The sequence below is a fragment of the Oxyura jamaicensis genome, chromosome 1 (genome assembly GCF_011077185.1).
Source record: "Oxyura jamaicensis isolate SHBP4307 breed ruddy duck chromosome 1, BPBGC_Ojam_1.0, whole genome shotgun sequence".
Taxonomy (NCBI): domain Eukaryota; kingdom Metazoa; phylum Chordata; class Aves; order Anseriformes; family Anatidae; genus Oxyura; species Oxyura jamaicensis.
In genome coordinates, this window is record NC_048893.1 from 143,189,793 (window position 1) to 143,210,150 (window position 20,358).

The 20,358-nt window shown below is 38.5% G+C and overlaps 2 long non-coding RNA genes across 2 annotated transcripts in view; both read left to right on the forward strand.

Moving 5' to 3' along the window:
• The first annotated feature begins 1,790 nt into the window (after nucleotides 1-1,790).
• On the forward strand, nucleotides 1,791-13,970 carry LOC118162047. Its single transcript, XR_004748267.1, has 3 exons — nucleotides 1,791-1,930; nucleotides 7,603-7,694; nucleotides 13,808-13,970. It is a non-coding gene; the product is annotated as an uncharacterized LOC118162047 (long non-coding RNA).
• Nucleotides 13,971-14,007: 37 nt separating this feature from the next.
• The window catches only part of LOC118162040, a 29,539-nt gene continuing 23,188 nt past the window's right edge, over nucleotides 14,008-20,358 (forward strand). The window contains exon 1 of the long non-coding RNA XR_004748263.1: nucleotides 14,008-14,096. This is a non-coding gene — a long non-coding RNA (uncharacterized LOC118162040). The remainder of the gene's footprint in view (nucleotides 14,097-20,358) is intronic.

Here is a 20,358-nt window from a genome sequence, read left to right on the forward strand (position 1 = left end):
GACTTCAAGGAAGCAAGCCAGGAGACACATATCATTTGCTACAAATTATGCAACCATGTCAAATGCTTGAATTCCTCTGAAGCATATAGCATAATGCCAAGGGCTCCTCACCTATCGAAGCGGTGTAGATCTCAAGACTAATTGAGTTTGCTGATGCAATTATAAAGTACATTCTTCCATTATAAAGTAAATTCTTCCATTTATATAGCTAGCAGCCGATTCCTGATTCCCAGTATTGGTTATACTTACATTGAAGCCTTCATGTGCTCACCTGGTTATGGCCACACTGCCTCTTTTGCTGAGAACAGCATGCTTGAAGTGCTCCTACCTTCTGTAGGTAGGAACATTACAGCGTCTGTCATGTGCATAATGGTGTCTAGTCATTTCTGTTTTTTTGACCCAAATGACATATTCCTAACTAAATTGACTGTGGGTAGTTTTCACCGAAAAAAAAAACACAGCACTTTTATTGGTTTCTCCTGATGGACGGCAAGACGCCCATCCATCTCTGGCTCTGTAGAGTATACAGCCTCATTAGTAATGTCATCCTCCTTGAATGGCCAGTGTCTAACACCACTATGGAACACGAGCCGGCAGTGTGCCCAGGTGGCCAAAAAGGCCAAATGGCATCCTGGCTTGCATCAGAAATAGTGTAGCCAGCAGGACCAGGGAGGTGATCATCCCCTCAGTCCCACTTCTTATAAATATAAAACAACCCTCAGATGAAATCTGTTGAACAGCTCTTCATCATTGTTGTTTTATATCCTGTTCTGCTGTTTACTTCAGATTCATACATATCCAATGTGGCAACTCTTGCATGGCCTAATGAGTAGAATGTAAGTTTATTCTAACAGCAGGTACATGACAGAAAAAAAATGACGGAATAAATTTCCTGGCACATTTTCATTATGCTTCAGCTTTGGACTGGGTTATCATAAAGTAAATCACCTAACACTTGACTACACATCTACAGAGATTTTAAGTAATTTTTACCTTTGGTGAATACAGAATCCTGTTTATTTAACAGATGACTATACTGACCTACAGGTATTAGAAAAGAAATCTTCCGGCAAAGATAATACTCTATTTTGGAATGGATATTGAGCAATTAAGGAAAGAGCAATATTTTATTATTCTTGGCACAGAGGATATTTCTTGGGCAATGACAACCTGTTCCTTTTTATCTTTCCCACCCATGCCACATTGCAGCAACTGTGGCCATGGGTGTTTGCACTGGATGAACACCTGTCCAATCTATGCAAGAAGAAAAGGAAATCAAGGGATGGCATGTTTACTGATTTTATGTACACAACTCAACAGTGATTAAAAAAAAAAAAAAAAAAAAAGAGAAATTGAAGAAAGTTAAATTTAGCATGGTTAAGAGGAGAGAGGAGAAGAAAAATTGCTGTGGACTTCAGGAACAGCCTTTGCAGGAGACAGAGCACTGTCTAAATACACTTTTTTTTTTTTTTTTTTTTTTTCAAAGGCTAACCACCACTTTCTGTGTCGGTCAGCCTTTCTCTAACAATGCATCTACTGCAGTGAGCTGAAGGAATCTCACAAAGTTCAACAAGGGGAAAGGCAGAGTCCTGCACCTGGGGAGGAACAACCCCAGGCACCAGGACATGCTAGAGGCCACCCAGCTGGAAAGCAGCTCTGCTGAAAAGGATCACCTGAAGGGAGGGTACAGAGAAGGCAGAGCTAGGCTTTTTCAAGAGGTGCCCAGTGCCAGGACAAGAGGCAAGGGGCACAACCTGGTACACAGGAGGCTCCCTCTGAACACCAGGCTGCACTTCTGATGGAGCACTGGAACAGGTTGCCCAGAGATGCTGTGGGGTCTCCCTCCTTGGAGAGCTTCAAAAGCTGCATGGACATGGTCCTGGGCAACTTGTAAATCTCTGAGGTGGCAGCTTTTTACACCAGTTTGCAAGTTCAAGTTTGTCCTTTCACATTCCATATTGCAAAGCAACAAAATAAATGTGCATAGTGTGAGATACCATAAGCTCACTTATTTATCTAAGGATTTATTTCTATAGTTCCACAGAATATTGTTCCCTTTTCTCTTGCCCTAACTACCTTACAACTTCTGAAATGATTTTCATACCACAGCTCTACAACATAAAAAGCTTTACAGAACTCAATAAAATCCCTATGTGATATATTAAAACCCTTTCTATATATAAATGTCCTGACTTCTGCCCCAAGAGGGTATGAATTTTATTCAAAAATCTGCTTTCATTTCATATTTAATTGGTAGGGCATCTCTGGCTGTTGCCTTCCTGACCAGATGGAGAAGTGCACTGCCACTACTTTTTCTACTATTCAAAATGTCTTGGTGTTTTCCTGTTCACTTTGCTCTAAAAAAATCTGCATAACATAAAGGAAATAATTCTCATGTGAGGTAAACATTGCCAATCCAAGATCAAGTTTATCAGTGTTGCTAATGCACAGTCTCCAGTAGATTTCAAATAATTGAGCCTTTCTTTAGTTCAGCATCCAGTGAAAGGCTTCATAAATGGGGGAAAGATGGGACTATGGGCATACTAAGTCTATCAGAGAAGAATAATCACAGCACTTCCAATTTCTATATTTGCCCTTAAAGGAAAAAAAAAAAAAAGCATTAAGTAGCCCAGTGTTTCTAAAAATGTAGGTTTCTTGGACATATCCATCACATTATTCTAATATTAGCAAGTCTCCTGCGGTGATCATCTGTCTTTGCGACATTATAGAAAAATCTTGCCTTCTGTTAGGTATGATCTGAAACGAGAATAGCCATAGTGGTCATATTAATGTCCTAAACATAATTAGCTAATTCCAAACGTTGACATTCATCAATAAATGCCTGCACATTGCCAACTCATATAAGTCAGATAATTTCTTAGTTGTTGCACATAACTCCTTCACGGTAATCCTGACCATTTTTTTTTTTCCTGTGGATTTATCTCCACAGAAATGATTACCAAATGAGAATGGTGAGACTTCAGATGAAAATGGATGATTATATTTCACTGTGCCAAGAGAAATTCTTATGACATGTTCCACTCTTAGAGTTGTAGGGCAATTTCTCCATTTAAGGCTCTTGAAAGTTAATATCCTCAAACCCTGTTGAAATTGCTGGCTGTCCCTGCTCTGCATCACTATTGAGCCTCACCATTTCATGCATTAGTGTAGTCAGATGTCTCTGCTCAGTTTCAGCTATGCACGTGTCCCTGTCCCTAAAGATATACAAATAGCACCAGGAACATCCTAGTGGTCTTCAGTGCTTCTTGCCCGGTGCCCAACAAATGCAAGCAAAATGCAAATGCAGCTCAGTTCTAACATTGCGATGAAATGAGAGAAATCGTGGGAAATACTCCATTACCTTCTGGTGGGATATTTCACAATGAGCAGCGTGGAAAAAAACAGAAGGGCAAAGCAATAAACTGTGGAATCTTCCAAGAATGCAAAGCAGCAGTGTTGTAACAGCAGTGGAGACACAGCTATTCCAGAGCACTGTGTAGACATGACTATTCCAAATGCAAATTGCATCACCGTGGATAACGAAACCCTCTGGACACACTGCTCCCTGTTTCAGAGGACTTATCGTAGATACAGACGCCAACAGTGAATTTCAATTGCACTTAGAATTTGGGTCCTTTTGATAAACCTTGTGCTCTGTATTATGCGGAGGATGAACTACAGAATTGCTTCTGAGGGAACGGAAAAGCAGATTTTAAAGACTAAGTCTTTGCTACTAAAAAGATATGATATTTTTGCATTTAAATCACTGATAGATACGCTAAACTGGAAATACAGCCAAGTGCTGGATACTTTAATTTTGCCACAAGGTTCATTCAGCAAGGTCAGCCCTGTCCTCTTGCCTGGGATTGACCTTGGAAAATTGACCTCGGTACAAAATTAAAGCACCTTATCTTGACTGTGGTTTTACCACAGGAGAGCTGACGCACGTTGGTTTCTCTGAGGTTGAAAAAAATAAATGAGTTAATCTTTTTAGTGGTGGAGAAAAGTCCAAATCAATAGACCCCTCTCCATTAGGGTATCTCTGCAAAACCATGGGTTACCTATGTTCTTCTGTGTGCTAACTGTGCATTAGAATATGATCAGTAGCCCCCCATATGGATACAGCATTACAGTCGTGTGGCTGGTGGTAGCTGTATGTAGGACTAGTCTTGATAGTGACAGTATATATATATATATATAAAAAAAAAAAAAAAAAAAAAAAAAAGCTGTAGTATTTTAAACAGACAGAGGCTGGCGTAACAAGTAACCTTGGCAGTCATGCAGATGACCAGTGAGGTGCTTTCTCTTGCATCCTTCTTATACCAATGGAAGCCTAAGGGGAAAACCAATTATTGTGGCACGAAAGTGGTACAGCCTATTTTGTGCTTTTGCCCTGGTGTACGTTATATAGGGAAAGCATTTTACTTGCTTGTACAGACTAACCCTGTTTTAAGAGAGCTCACTGGGAAGGCTATTCTGGTAAATCCTTCCTGGTGTGGATTTGGCTCTTATTTTTAACCAGTGGAAACTTTCATGTATATACTCCTATGGCAGTGTAAGAATGATTTTTCTGATTTATCTTGAACATATTGCTGACGTTAAAAATGATAAACACCCTCCTATACCAGGAACGTACAAAACACAGACAGGCACTACAGTGACTATAGTGGCTTCAAAGCTAATTAAATTTACCTCAGTGCAGCTTTCCCCCACACACAAACCCAGAAGTGCCAACCCCATCAAGCCTTGCCTCAGTCACTTCCCTGACCTATCTTTAAAACTAGAAAAAAGCTGATCAGCTCCTCTCCATTTCAATTTTGTGCTCCCCAGACTGAAGATCTTTTTAAGTCCTAGCTCCTGGCACAATGCCTTCTAGTCACTGGTCAGATTCAGCAGTGCCAGCTGCTAGCAGAATATCCTACTATTCAAGGGATGACCTTATGTGATCCAAACGTTGCTTTCTCATTCTGCTTAAATCATTTCTTCATGTTCAGCGCTTGCACTGACACCGCGTTGTAGGCAGATAGGTTGCAAGCTTTCTGGTGCAAAAGTTATTATGCAAAAGATAAGAAAATTTGTATTTTTAGTTCAATGTGATAGTCTTTTTACTAAAAGAAATTAACAAAAGTTCACAGAGAGCACACAAATTTTATTTTGAAATCAGTGCCACAGTATCTATCCCTGATTCCCTTATGAAAGATCCACTGTAAAGCCCTGTAATGCCTTGTGAATAATTTTAGTGATTCACTCCCATGCAAATCTCTTATTTTCCAATGCAAATATTGCATAAGGGTAGCACAGTACTCTTAAACATGAACAAGACATAAACCAATTTCATTCAGATTATGTTTGTGTCATAAATAAGGCTCTGTATCCACTCAGTTCAAATCGGCCTCCTTAAGCAGGCTTGCACTCGTTAAATCCTGTCTATGACCTCAGGCAGCCTGCTCTAAATGCATGACTCTTGCATGTGAAGAGAGGAGCTTGGAAAATAACACTGAACTGAGCTAAGGCTAAATCTATTTGGATTCATTACATCTACGGCTGGACCGTCTTTGTATATAATGCTTATTTACATACATTTCAAGAACTCTCAGTTTTGCATATGGAAAACAGAATCAAGAGAATATGAAAAACTCATTCAAGTTTAGGTGACCCCAAGTCACCAAAAAATGCCTGATTACCCCTTCGTACTTTACAGAAAATAGACAGTCAGTGCATGCCTACTAAAATCACTACATTCCTTCTGTCCCTTTTTTTTATTTTTATTTTTTATTTTTTTTTTCACACCACTCATTTTCGGTTTTCTACTCATCCTACTAGCTCAAGTGGATTTTATACATGCAATTCTCTCTGTGTGTGTATGTCTGAAATGACTGCTGTCACTGAGTGACAAGCCAGCATCCAGGCATATTTGGATGCATTTTTTTAAAGAACTTTAAGAATGTTCCAGCAGCGTGAAGCCTGGGAAAGTTTTTTTTGTTTGTTTGTTTGTTTGTTTTGTTTGTTTGTTTGTTTGTTTGTTTTTAAGTTACATATAGGAAAGTGACTTGTTTTTAAACATATATCTTCAGATATTTTTCCTCACTAAAGCAGACCTGTACAAAGTTTATAGTTTTTCAAGATGTTAAAGTGGTTTAGCTCCAGTTTGAAAAGGTTCAGTTCTGTCAGCTGTTTAATTTTTAAATACAGATTTTTTTCCCCCCTGTATTAGGCTTTGCTTAGCAGCCTTAGTAAGGTGCTATAGCTAGAAATCTTCTGTGGTTGTGCTGCAACAATTAAGGGATTTGACTCATGCTCACACAGGACTCTGACTCAGGAGCAGGAATGGCTGAAGCTGGCATGGCTGTAATGCTTCCTGCTCACAGTCACCTATTTTGGTCTAGCTCTCTCCTCTCTTTCAAGTTTACTATCTCCACTGCAAAAAGGGCTAGACCTCTTCAGAAGCAGCCATGCAAACAAAGGTTTTTGACCTGTCAAAGTAACCCAGCACTGATACCTGGTCTTTAATTCATAGCCATTAGCAACATCATTCAGAATTTATTAATCCCCACAGTAAAGGTGGGAAAGGAGAACTGTAGCTGGGAATTGCTCCATCTTGCCCAAGGTTGATCATCCTTGCTCCCCAGTTAAAGACCTTGGTTTGTGAACATGTATCCTCTTCCAAGTCTGTCTGTGGTGTTAGAAATTAATATCATCCATAGCCATGTATTGGCAGGATAAGTTAACCAAGCCAGTTTTAGCTAAGAAAGATTAAAGGAGAATGGGAGAAAACAGAGACGTGCCTCTCCTGAAAGGATACTGAGGATCTAGGAGATTAAAACATTATCAGAGTGTGCTGCTGTTTGCAAAACAAAGTCCATTAAAAGCAGCGTCATGACCTGTGCAACAACTGCTCAGACAGAAAACCACCTCCCAGACAAGGGTTAAGTGGATCAAATGCAAGTCCACATGTTACCATATCAAGTCCCAAACCTGACAGTTTATTTTAAGCTCACCTGTATCAAAAACTGGCACTAAGATACTTGACTCTACTGCAAAGTGTCTGGGTGTTCTCTACTGCCATTCTCCTGAGGAGGTTACTATCTTGGTCAGAGAAAAAAATGAATGGTGAAGGACCAGATAGCTACAGGTTGTAGCCTTTTTTAATAGTACAGTTCACTTGTCATTCCTCTAAATATTTAGTGGCAAGAACGGGACCAAATGGACATGACATGACTGTGCAGAGGTCCTAAAGTCCATTACACAGCTGGTGTGCAAGCTTCACTCTCTACTTTTGTTTTAGGGTTTCAGGGTGTACCTACACTGGTGCAGATAAACCAGCTTGAATGATGTTGGCCTAAGGGTTGATACCCACTGAGACAAAGACAGAATATTTTGCCAAGTTTAATAGGTATACTATTTGGCTCTAACTGTAACTTTAGACAAGCCAAAATGGATTCGTACAGTCTAAAATTATGAGTAAATTGGCAACTCAGAGAGAACATCTTAATGGGAAAGGTAATATATGAACAGGATGGATTAAATTGCCAATGAAGAGGAACCAGATGAAAGCCTCTAGAAAATGTCAGTTTTAATTTTGTTCTGCCTCTTATTTTTCAGCAATTTACTAAGAAATAAACCTTTTACACCACTGGTCTTATGAGAACATACCAGCCTTCTCAGAAGAAGGATTCATTAGAGCTATTTTTCTGGTAAGGCCCAGAAAAAAGAAAGAAAGAGTGGGTAAGAAAATACATGTGATCTCTGGAGGCATGAGTCGCCTACCATGTGAAGGCAAATTTGATTGTCCAGGTCACCACACATACCATTTGTTTGCCACATGAAATGCTGGAGACCAAGCCACAGGCTCTTTAAAGCTAACTTAAATCTCTGGAAGAGAGTTGAACAAAAGGCTATTTCACTTGTGAGCAACAGCAAGCCAACTTCCTAAGCGTGCCTTGAAGTAGGGTACCACCAAGAAATGTGGTGATTCATGCTGGCATGATTTCAGAAGGTAGTGCCCCCAGAACTCTGCTGCAGCTCTCTGGGGAGGTTACCATGCCTACAGCACAACCAGGGTGCTTGTTCTCAACCACACCAGCCCATGGCCCAGCAATTACATTTAACTGGAACTGATGGATATTTACGGCAGTGCACCAAGTGTGAGACTGTGGCAACTGAAGGGCGGGCATAGTTCCTGCTCTGTCACGTGACAAAGGGGTGAAAATTTCTTTTTGAGAAGCAGAGCAGCCAACAGGAGCAATATACTTTTCTAAGTCGCCCTAACTATGTTCGTTTTAAAACATTCTTTTATTTGCTGCCATTTTGCACTGTTGGTTGATGTCACTTACCTTTTCCCAGCAATACTGGGCAAACACAGCTACCACTGTGGCGCTTTGAGTGGCCATACGAGGCCAGAAGGTGGGTCTGCTATTCTACCATCAAGGGAAATATAATGATGTGGTGCTGTACAGTGTGAAGCAGACACAAACTATGTCTTCACTAACAACTCACATTAATTCCTTCCTCCCAAGGAATCAGTCGATACAATGTTAAGTACAATGTGCTTTCTTGCCATTACACAACATGTTTTGACTGGGAAACACTCAGGAAATGAGCACTGCTGCGAAAAATAAAAAATAAAAATTAAAAAAAAAAAAAAAATGTGCATACCTCCATGGTTACTCTGTTGTCTAGACAGAGGCCACTTCTGAGCTGAACTATTTAACATTTGGGTTTCAGGTGGTTTCTCTCTTCTTTACTATTCAGACAGAATGTTGCCCTTAGTTCCCTGGACAGAGGAACATCACATATTACTTCTCTCCACACTTAAGAGAGGGGGAATTTTTTAGGTAGGGTTCTTTTCCAAGTGTTGCTTCAGAGAAATCACTGGCAACATTTCTTAAAAAGCAGGCAGACAAAAATAATAATAATAAAGAGACAAAGAAAAAAAAAAAAAAAAAAGAAAACTCCTTAAACCTATCAGCTAAGTACCAATCGATTAATTTCTTTTTCAATTCAGTGCAATGGATTGGCAGTTTATGAAGGAGAATAAAAGACCCTGCTGGCAGAAGCCCTATTACCTTCAGGAGAAGGGCTCATTGATGCATCAAAGCTCAGTGAACTGAAACTCAATCAGAGAAAGGTGCTACCACCACATCAGAGTCACAGTATCATAATCAGTTTAAGCCAATTTGAAAAGTCACTGCTACTGATGGGGCAAGTTCTTCCTGCTCACCCTTGGCCACACGTGCCTGCCATCCCTCCCATGCTGGCACACAGGTGATCAGTTTGTTGATCTCAGTAAATACTGATCTTACCAAAAATAAAAGGCTGTTTTTCAGCTGGATCAGAGGAGAAGCAAATGCTTCTTATTAAAAGTTCCTTTGAACATTTTTTTTTAAGACCGTATGTATCCAAGCGGCTGTTTATAAGCCCTACAGTTTCTAGTACAAAGGTTCTAAAAATCCAGATTTTTTCCAAAAAAATCTGGAATTCTAAATAGTCTAAATCTTGGAATATTTATGAGGTGGTTCCACAATCATAAATAATATAGCTTCTCTTTATTATATCACCTGGTGAAAGAGATGTTAGTTGAATCAATCATGGGTCCAGGATTGTAACTGTTTAACTACTCATAAAAAAAAAAAAAAAAAAAAAAAAAAAAAAGTTCTTCAGTTCTTCAGGCTGACTTTTATGATTTTATGCTGACTTTATGCTAATTGTGCAATTCAAAATACTGTCTCACATATCTGGTGCCAGAAGAGTACATCTTTAGAACTGATAGCTCAGAATTTCATTACAGGAATAGTCAGTTAAGGAGTTAGGCTTGTCCTTTTGGCCCTGAATAGGTTTGGTCAAAATATGTTAAATATGATATATATGGATATATAGATATTTGCTCAAATGTACCTGTTATTTCACAAGGAAGGAGTTTAAATAGGTTATAATTACTATTTAACTGTCTGAACAGTGTTCACATTCTCATCTATCAATCACTGTTGTACTCAATACTGTGGCTTGGAAACTTTTATAACATGCAGTCTACTTGAGTATATATCACAGAATCACAGAATATGTTGGAGTTAATTTTCCCAAATATAAAAACTGGCAGTATAGACATATGGAAACAGACAACCTGCCCGTGTCTTCTTGTCAGGATCCCCTGCCACCATTAAAACCTCATCACAATACTCAAGTAACATTATCACCAGTATTACATTGATGTTCTTCCTTATAAAAAGTTATGAATCCCTCTTATACATATAAAAATATTGTTCCAGAGCCTTATTTTCCCTGTTAAGTGTTTGATTTCATGAAATGGTGAAATGCAGCACACTGTCACATTTCACTGGGAAGACATCTATATTTTCATAGTTATGAACACTATAACTTCTAGTCACCAGAGAATTTTAGGTGAAGTTTAGTTATGAAAGAACTGAGGCAATAGCAGGACCTAAATTAACAAGTCAAAAGGTAATGCATTTGTTAATAGATTTATTTATTTATTTTTACATTTAAAGCTCTGTAATAAAGCTAAACAACTTGTGAATTGTACAGAACAATGCACAGCATCCAGCTTGCGTCATGTTATCTCTGCTGAAAACCTATGCAAATGAGGTGTAGCAACTAATGACATTCCTTCTCTTTCTTAATACAAGGCTGAATTTTTCATTGGTAAATCATAGTATGCCTAGATCACTGATGGCATAATGGGCAATTACATTTCAAATTGACTTTAAAATTAGTTACTTCCTTTATACTTCCAATCATTTAATATCTCAGCACTTAAATCTTCAAGTGATCATTTGTATTTCATTGTCCTTCCTTTTCAGTACCAGGTAGGAAATAATTAGAAGGCTATCTTCTTTGAGGCTCTTTTCATTTTAAAATAATACCTATTATTATGTGTGTAATCAGAAGTAGAGTGGGATCATTTTAAATATATAAAATTAAATTGAATTATATTTGATAACTTCAATAAATTAATAAAAGGAACTCTATTTTTGCACGATTCCTTAAAATTACTCCAGAATATTGCCTTTAAAAAAAAAAAAAAAAAAAAAAAAAAAAAACTTATATTCTCCTGTCTTGTACTTTATTCTGTATCTTGTGTTAGAAATATAAACGTATGTATGTTTTAAGTGTTTCTTGTCTTATTAACAAGAACACTTCTATAAACTACAGAAAATAAATGATAAATTTAATGTGTATCTCAAATATAAAGTATAACATTTAAGATCTTTTTGAGTGACAAAGCTGGGAGTAGTTGCAATTTCACATTTATGAAATGGAAACATTTTGTTGAATATATGTTCTAGTTTCAAAATGAATGCAAAATATTTTTTTCTGCAATTAGCATACATACTTGCAAAGGTTCAGATAAAATTAGAATTCAGTCAAGATGAAAAACTACTTAACATGCATGAAAAGGGACCCACAATTAGAGACTGGAAGGGGGTTAGACACAATAGTGGGAATACATAATTCAAAGTGTCACTCAGAAATCTACTTTGGAATAACATTAGTTGTATGCTGATTCTTCTGTTTGGCAACTCAGAACGTACTTTGATTCAAAACAGGAAAAGAAAGTGTATTTCACATCATTCTGTTTGGAAGCATGGCAAAAACAGGAACACTTTCTTACTGTTTCAGGAGAAATTCATATCTAATTAAGTAAGGCTGCTGTCTTTCACCCTGTTTTCGCTCAAAAACCATAATTCATCTATGCACAAAATTCAGTCCAGATTTCCTAAAGTCCTCAACATATCCTCTCCAAGGTTTAACTCACTGAGAAGAAAGTAATGCAGCTTAACATGGATTAGTTTTAAAAAGAAAAGGGAAAGAAAGAGCAGGAAAGAGGAAGCAAGTTGAATGAACACTTTATACGATCTCTAAGTCTTTTCAGGAATTAAATTAAAAAAAAAAAAAAAAAAAAAAAAAAAAGTGGAGTTCACTTATCCTTAGCTGGGGTCTTATTCAGATGTCTCTTCAAGGCATTCAGAGGAGGAGAGTTTAGGAGAAAGAAGGACACTTTGTGGAATAGCTGGAAAATACAGCAGAAAGGACAGCATAAGGGGCGTAAACAGTTATGGAAAAGTGGCAGATAGTGACAGAAGTGTCAATTGACAGGAGCAAAGGTCAACATAAAAGAAATCAGTAGTAAGGCCCTGAAGCGTGGAGAAAAATGTCTACACAGTTAACAAAATTGTTTACCGAGTTTTGATTTATAGCCACTGCATCGATAATTTCAGTTACAGTTCACTGCATAAGACAACATTTTTCCCCAGTCCAGACCTTGCCAGCAAATGGAAATATCTGATTTTCAAAACAAGTATTCAGAAAGGGAGTATTAGGTAACTTAGGACTGATGAGTAACTACAGTGTATTAAAATTTATCTATATAATCTATTTCCTATGTCTACATATGAGTTATCCAGTTGGTTAATTGTTCCACTCTCAAAAGCTGAAATAAAAAAAGAGCTGACCAAAAACACATTTAAGAAAGATAAGTTAAAAAACAACAAACCCACATTATAAAACTCTAAGTTTTGCCTCATGTTCACAAGTAACAATCAAGCTACTTGCTTAATGATGGCAAGTGAGGTGATTGACCATTAACTGTTCTGGAAACTATCAGACATTTATGACAATGCCTTATTTTCTTGCAACCTTTCTGCATTAAACTGTTCTGCAGCCACAGATAGTTGTTCAGGCAGCTGTTCTGGAACAAGGTGATCCTTCCTCAGATCATGTATGGGATATAGAGAGTGCTGTTACGTATTTTGGACATTGTGCAGGACATCACCTCAGAGGCACTCAGAAAGATATAAAATGAATTCCAGCACTTAGCAAGTGTTTCTTTAGCACACCGTCTGATGTGTTTGGGCCACCTTGAACATGGACAGACCTTCACTGCAGAACACATGGACTTAACATCTTTTTCACTTTCTAGCTGCTTAACATCACCTCTCTATGAGGTATCACTTCTGTGGCAGAGCAAACTGTGTATTTTTCATCCACTGCAGCATAAAGACATCTAAGCTAGTTTAAGCTAGTTTTTCACTGAAGCAGATGAGGTGTATTCATGTGATCAGTTCTAGTATCTCCGAACACTAACCTCCAGCAAAGCTTTTTGACAATTGAAAATTGACAACTTTTTAAAATCAGTCCATTGAAATTCACTACTGGTTATCCAGTCTATAATGATCGCTTCCTGCAGGTCACTGCAGAAGTGTAAGATCAGCAAAGTTTTAGCTATAGCTAAAAGTATGGAACTTAATGCACATCCTTGCCAGTTCCACCTCTACTCTGAGAGACACCAGATGTGACAATTGGAACCCACCTTGCCTTTTATTAAGGTGGCCTCTAAAGTCATAGTGAATGTTGAGCACCAAGGATTTATCTTTGATAACATCTTTTTTTGGTCAGCTGTCTCATTTATTAGTTCCCAACACTGTTATAGGATTCAACAGACCTACTTAGTGTAAGCGGGTGGCAAAGTATTTGCCAGATCAGGGAAACAAGAAACCTAAGTATTCAGTGAATGAAGAAAACAATTGCAAGGAACAGCAAAACACTGCTATCTTGAGCTGCTGTTAGAAAATAGAATGCAGAACTTCACCTACCATGAAAATTTTATAGAATGAATATTAATGTTATGAAGAGAAGTGGGGTGGATTTGCATTATGTATTTGACTTGTCCCTAGAGCATACAGACTGCCTTAGACTTGTGACTGCATTAAGTATAGATAAATTTTAATTGAAGATGATTGATTGTTGAGCATTCTGTTAATTAACCTCTTTATTCTACATTTTTCTACAGAATCTGAACTATCCTTTGAAAGCAAGTTTTCCAGCTTAACCATCAAAAAATATGAACATGAGCTTCATTCACAAGAGATACTCTGGTAATAACAACACAGAAAAAAAGAAAACAATGAATGACAAATATAATAGAACTGGATTTGAACTGAAACGTTGTTTCATGAAAAAAAAAAAAAATAATAATAAAAAATAAATAAATTAAAAAGTCCATGCTAGTTACTTGCCATTTCAAAGCTAGAAGCCCAGTCCTCAGAAGCTGGTAAGGGATTGGTCCTCATAATACAGAAGTAAATTCTCACAGCTCTATTTTAATAAAAAAAAATAAAAAATAAAAAATAAATACATATATTAGAAAGAAATCCACCCCTGAAAGAAGCTTTTTTATTTTTTTTCTCCTATCTAAATGCAACCAGCTTTGTTTCCTATGAGCTTTTATTTCTCTGCTTCATCTTAGATTCAAAATAAAACATAAGGTTAATCACAAAATAAAATTTCTTCATGAGTTCTGCATTATTTGCTGACAGACTTGTGCAATACGTCTGATTTCTCATCCTGACATAATACAAAGGTCAGATTTGTAATATGAATGATTAAAATAATTTGCCCAGGATAAAAAAGGGTACTTGTCTCCTCTGGAAAATAGGATCTTTCTAAATCATGTACTTTTCTCAAACAATTGCAAGTGCTATGTTAAAAAAAGAACCTTGTACACACAGTGAGACAGGGAGAGGGAAGGATCCTTCTCCGATCAGTCAATACCAGTCACCACAAGCAGCTGTTCCACATCTAATCAGGCATCACTCCATCACTCTCCAGCTGCCACACACATGGCATCTTTGAAGCATCTTGTCAGTGACAGTCTAATGCAAATTTCAGCACCTTTACTTAACAGTGCAAAACAGATCATGATTCACAGAAAACTAGAAGGAAAACAAGGCAGTTAAAATGATCTACTTGCTTTGGGATGGAACACTGTACCATCCAGATTGAGATTTAGGGCGGGATTAATCTAAACACTGAAGTTATCTCAACACTAGAGGCTGAAGCCAAATTGTTTCTCCGCACTCCCTCACTGTGTGTCCAGGAAAGAGATGGACACCACGAGACAGTGATCACCCCATCCTAACATGAATGTCAGAAGAGGTGTGATGAACGGCTTCCTAAGGTACCCATCGCTTTTCACTGACTGCAGAGGAAGCACAAACTAGACATTTTATTTTATAAGCTAAAATTAGGTGAGATTAAGGCTACCCAGCTGCTCCAAAGTCAGACAGCATTTATTTTCCTTTTACATACTTCATAGGAGGTGCAGATAGTAGAATGGGGAAAGGATGAACAGAGCTCAGTGTGGGTAGTTCTTCAATATTTCTTTTTAGACTCATCTTTCAATGTGCACCCCATCCATTATTTACTGCACACCATCTGAATTCTGCACTGAATAGAAAATCACTCATTTTCTCATGGGCTTTTCAATGGTGCTCTCATTGTAGTACTCTATTTCTCCACAGATATTAATGAATTTATCTTCCCAACACCCTGGTGGTATTATTATCCTCCACTTATGTATTGTGAGTGGAGATACTGGAAAGTGAAAACTGTCCTCTAATTTTGTTTCCCTCACATAACATGCTTTCCAGCTGGCTTTTTCAGAGTACTTAGCAATTTTTAGGCCTTCATAAGGTCAAAGTACTGTTCCTGTTCACTTCTGCTGTGATTATTGTTGCCTAGCATTCAGCTGAGTAGGCTCTCGGGTGTTTTAAGATGGATACCTGGAAAATGAAGAAAACACAGGGACCCGAAAGCTTCTATTTGATGTTCTCTGACATATTCATGACACACTTCACAACATTTGCAGCCAAGCTGATATGGGCTGTTTTCACTATCCAGATTCGACTCATTCCCTGCATGAATGCAATTCCTGTGCTTCCTTTCCTGGCTGGAAGAACCTTGCCTTTGGGGCTGCTTGCTGCTAGATGCTTCATGTACCTCAAACACCAACAGGTACAACCTGAGCCATTCCCCAGGTACCCTGCAAACATGAACAAGCTGGATAGACCGTGCCTAGACTGTGCCTAGACCGAGTGGCACGTTTATACTTCTTTACTCAGCACAGGCCCACCTCCAGGCTAAATAAAAGAGGCCCATAAGCCAAACCTGAGCACCAGACATCTCATCCCCGACACTGCTGGCTCTCCCTTCCCTGGTCAGCTCCAGCTGGATCTCTGCATAAGTAATGTCTGGGGCACAGTCCAGGGGATGGCAACACTCTTAAAATACAAAATGGAGGAGGCTGCTTCACTCTAGTGGATGGCAACACAACTTTTGTTTTAAACCAAAAGAAATTCCCACTTGAACAGGGTAATTATGTCTTCAGACCTCAGCAGCATTCACAGGGCAACGTTTCACGGCATGGGTACCTCTCCTTGCTGAAGGATGCCCCTTGGTTCCCACAGCAGGAGTTGGTCCCTGGTCCTCTTATTCAGCAGAAGCACTCCTCCAGGGCTGTGTGGTTAGAGCAGGTCCCCATGCGGGACAGGATGACCTGCCAATATTTGTCTGAAGGGTGTGACCCTCCTCTTTCCGCAGATCTGCCTGCCTAGAGTCAGGCATGAAACAAACGCGTTGAACAGTACATGCTCTTCCATGACTTTGTTATGAAAACAGTGGTAGTAATGTTGTAGCTGGGATGGGCTAAGGACACATGAGCAGTAGGGTCTGTAGGAAGAAAATCTCACTTTTGTTAAGCACAAAATAATCACAAATAATTTTAAAATCACCTTGCCCCATAAATCACCTCACCCCACAAGCACGTATTCTAAAAAAGACTATTTTTTTCTGTGTAAAGCAGCCCCACCCACCCAAAAAATAACAAAAGAAAGCTTTTTCCTTTTTTTTTTCTTTTTTTTTTCTTTTTTTTTTCTTTTTTTTTTTCTGAAAGGATTGCTGCCAGAAAAATGTTTTTGCCAATGCTGAGATCTGTCCAGGCTGTGTGGCAGGGGTACACTAACTGGATAGGTTAGCTGAATAAGCCTTTTTATTTCAGTGAATTTCAATTACTCTATTAAAATAAAACAGACTGCTGCACTTAAGAAGAAAATAAAAAGTTATAGGAAAATTTAGAATAAAAGTCATCAATATCATGATCTGGTTTTAACGTAATCAACATTGAATTAAGATAAGCACAAACAGTAAATTAAGATAAGCACAATCAGCATTTATAAAATTAGTGTAAGGTTTGGCTTGTAATTTGATATTAAAATAAAAAGTGAATAGGATATTCAATATTGCCAAGTGAGTGGATTTCCAAAGTTAAATATGGGATTAATCAGAGTGTATTTATCTTCATTCTCTGTCTGACTAAATATAAAGAAATTTTATTTTATCAGCCTCATCGATCATTTTTACCATTTACGTTTTTTACCTTGCACAAACCGCTCATTTGCTGCTACATTCCTGCTTTTAATGGGAATATTTTGCGTAGGAAATTGTAAAAAAAATAGATTTGACATTGTTCTGCTTCTGTCTTCACAAGTCCTTCTTTATCTCTGCATCCATTAGCTGACTGTTTGCAATATGGATTTATTTCAGTCTGCTTCTTGCACCATCAATGTCTTTAAATGAAGTTCTGCCCCTGTACATGAAAAGACTTCTTAATTCATAGTTTCACATTATAGAGAGATTAACAGTAAAAGGTTATTAACAGTGCAAGGTTATTAAGAGCATGTTTAATATTATTTGAACGATAGCAGAATCCCATGGAATCCCATTTTGGTATAACTTTATTAATGACAGAAGTATTCAGCTGATTCCATGCTATTTCCTAGAATGACCAATAATAAATTACTGCAAATCAGTATGCATTTTAAGCTCCTTTTCAACTAGCAGTCGCCAATTTTGCAGTCTATTAGAGGCCATGTCTGCACAGTGTAAGCTCTGATAAATGAATGCACTTTACCAATGGCAAAGCTAATAATAGCATTACTATTGTTTCATGGATTTTTTTCTGGTTTACATATTATCATTGTAGACACTGGAAGTTTTTGAGTTCAAGCCTAGCATTCAGTAGGCTTATTTCCTAAACCCTGATGAGAGTCAGACCCTTTTATGTTTAACTTGGTGCAACTGAGGCAGGAAGAGACCAGGAGGTAGCAGAGCAGATCTATCAGCTTATTTGGTTTGTAAGGTGCCAGAGGTGGTCATTTCTGGATCTAACTGCGGCTTAAAATTAGCTACTCTGTGCTTTGTTACTAATCCTCGCTGGAAAATTCTTCTCCCTGGAGCTCAGCTGACATCAGGGATAGCCCAGGAGCGTGTTTCCCCCTTACTTGCCACAGGCACCCACGTAGACAGTAACCTGATCAGCCCTACCCTCCCAAGATCCCTAAAACACCTGTGTCAGAGGATGATTCTACCATCTAACCGTGTGTCAGGTGTAAACATCTTAAACTGTCATGACTGTTGATAAAGTAACCATAAGTTTAAGCTCTTAATCAGCACCTACACTGAGAACACCATTGACTTACAGGTGTCAGCTAATACTTTAAAGCACACACCTACACATATCAAAACTCTTCCTCCTCTAGCTATATAAGCCAACATTTTCCCCATTAAGTTCCAAACTGTAACTGTCTCAGTTCTAATTCCCTTTGTGATTTTCTCTCTAGTTTCTTGCAAAGTCAGCTTAGATGCACTAATATGATTCACGCACTTAAGGATCTCCTTCTCTAAAAACACCTGTTCTGGTTTCCCACTAGAAAAACAAACAGATGATTTGCTGTTGTGGAGCAGACTTATTTTAATTTCATAACCAAAAAAATGCTTAACCCTTGGAGCCTTGATTTCATGCCACTTTGTTTCTTTAAATTCTGGGCTGTTTCACAGCTCCTACGGTAGCATGATGTTCATATAGATGAGCCCTTAGCAGCTATAAGTGCTTTTTTAATCTTCATGTTGTCCAGCCCTACTCAGAGAAGGGCCATAATCGTTCCAGACTTCATTTTCTCTGGTGGCAAAATTAATCTTAATAGATTTCCATCCTTTCTCACCCCGGTTGCTCATCCCCTCCCTTGTAGCGCAATTTATCACCTCCTGAGCAGTGCCTGCATTCCAGGACAATAAATGTTGAGTGCCATGCTCTAAATTAGATTAGTGAAATAATCTAGGCTGAAAATACTTTTTTTTTTTTTTTTCTTTTCTTTTTTTAGCTTAGAACGTTTTGCTGATCCTGTTGAGTAAAATCTTATCGATGACTGCACTGGCAGAATTTAAGTGTTAATTATCAACACAGGAACAGAAGCAAGCAGCTAGGGAGGAAAACTTTGTCTGAGGAAAGCTTGTTCATGGACCTCCATCCTTAGATGCTGTATATTTTAGTTCCTCCTCTGGAGAACCAGAGCTCTATTTTTCTATGATGCAGAAACCCAGAAGTGCAAAGAAATCTTGAGAACAAATTTAGCAATAACTATGAAACCCACACATATTAGAATGCTCTAAAACTCCACTGTATGCTTTGGCATTTTTATTCATCGAGAAAAATCGTTATTTGTTTCCTAATTCTATTGCATGTTCAGTTTTCTCCATGGCTAGTGAATTTGCAGCTCTGTAATAGCTGACTTTGAACTTTCCACTTGAAAAATTATTCTTTTGCTTCAGAAGAAGATTTTGGTCCACCATTGTGAACAACCTTTTGTTGCCTAGCTTCTTGTCCATCTGGAAGTGTGAGATAATTGCCACAGAACAGACAAAAGCTTGAATATATAATTCACAAATTTTGTGAAATGGTATTTAAGTACAAATTACACAGAAACAGTCAAAAAGAGACTGTTTGGTGATTGTTTGCTGGGACCCCAGCAAGTAGTGAAAATCCTAGAAACTCCTGGCCTTTAGGTATGGAGAATGGGTATGTAGTACATTTCTACTTTGAGTGGTAACATTTTTAGGCTCACATTTAAATGTGGACAGCTTTGGTAGTGGTTCTTTTACAAACAAATATCAGGGTAATTCAAGATAAACTGGTGAAAGTATAACTCACAGTCCCCGAGGAAGAGCAGAGGTTCTGTAAAACTATTGAAGGAAACTGAAAAATAGACAGTTTTTGGTAATGCATCACATGAGCTGGAATAAAGTGGAAAGCAAGGCCAAGGATATGCAAAGCCAGGACGTTGGCCTGCAAGTGGTGTTCAGGATCAGGCCCTTTGAGGGAACATCAGAGCAGGTCCATGGGCAGGGCCAGGCCAAGGCCAACGTGGGCCCATGGCTGGGCCCAGCACTTTGTGTCCCATAGGACAGAGTTGTGTGGAGCTGGAGCCTGGCCCTGCTGGGGCCTTGCTGGGGCTGGAGCTGGCAGCCACAGGGCTGATATGGGATCCTAGGTCTGGGCAATATGGGGAAGCCCCTGGGCTGGGCAGGGACAAGGAGGCCCTCAGTGCCCTCAGTGCTATGACAGGCTGAGAATCACATCAAAGAGTGATGGGGTGAGGGAGGATAATGTAAAATAACTCTGCCAGAAATAATTTGCCATGGGTTAGGTGAAGAACTACAGTGAAAAAA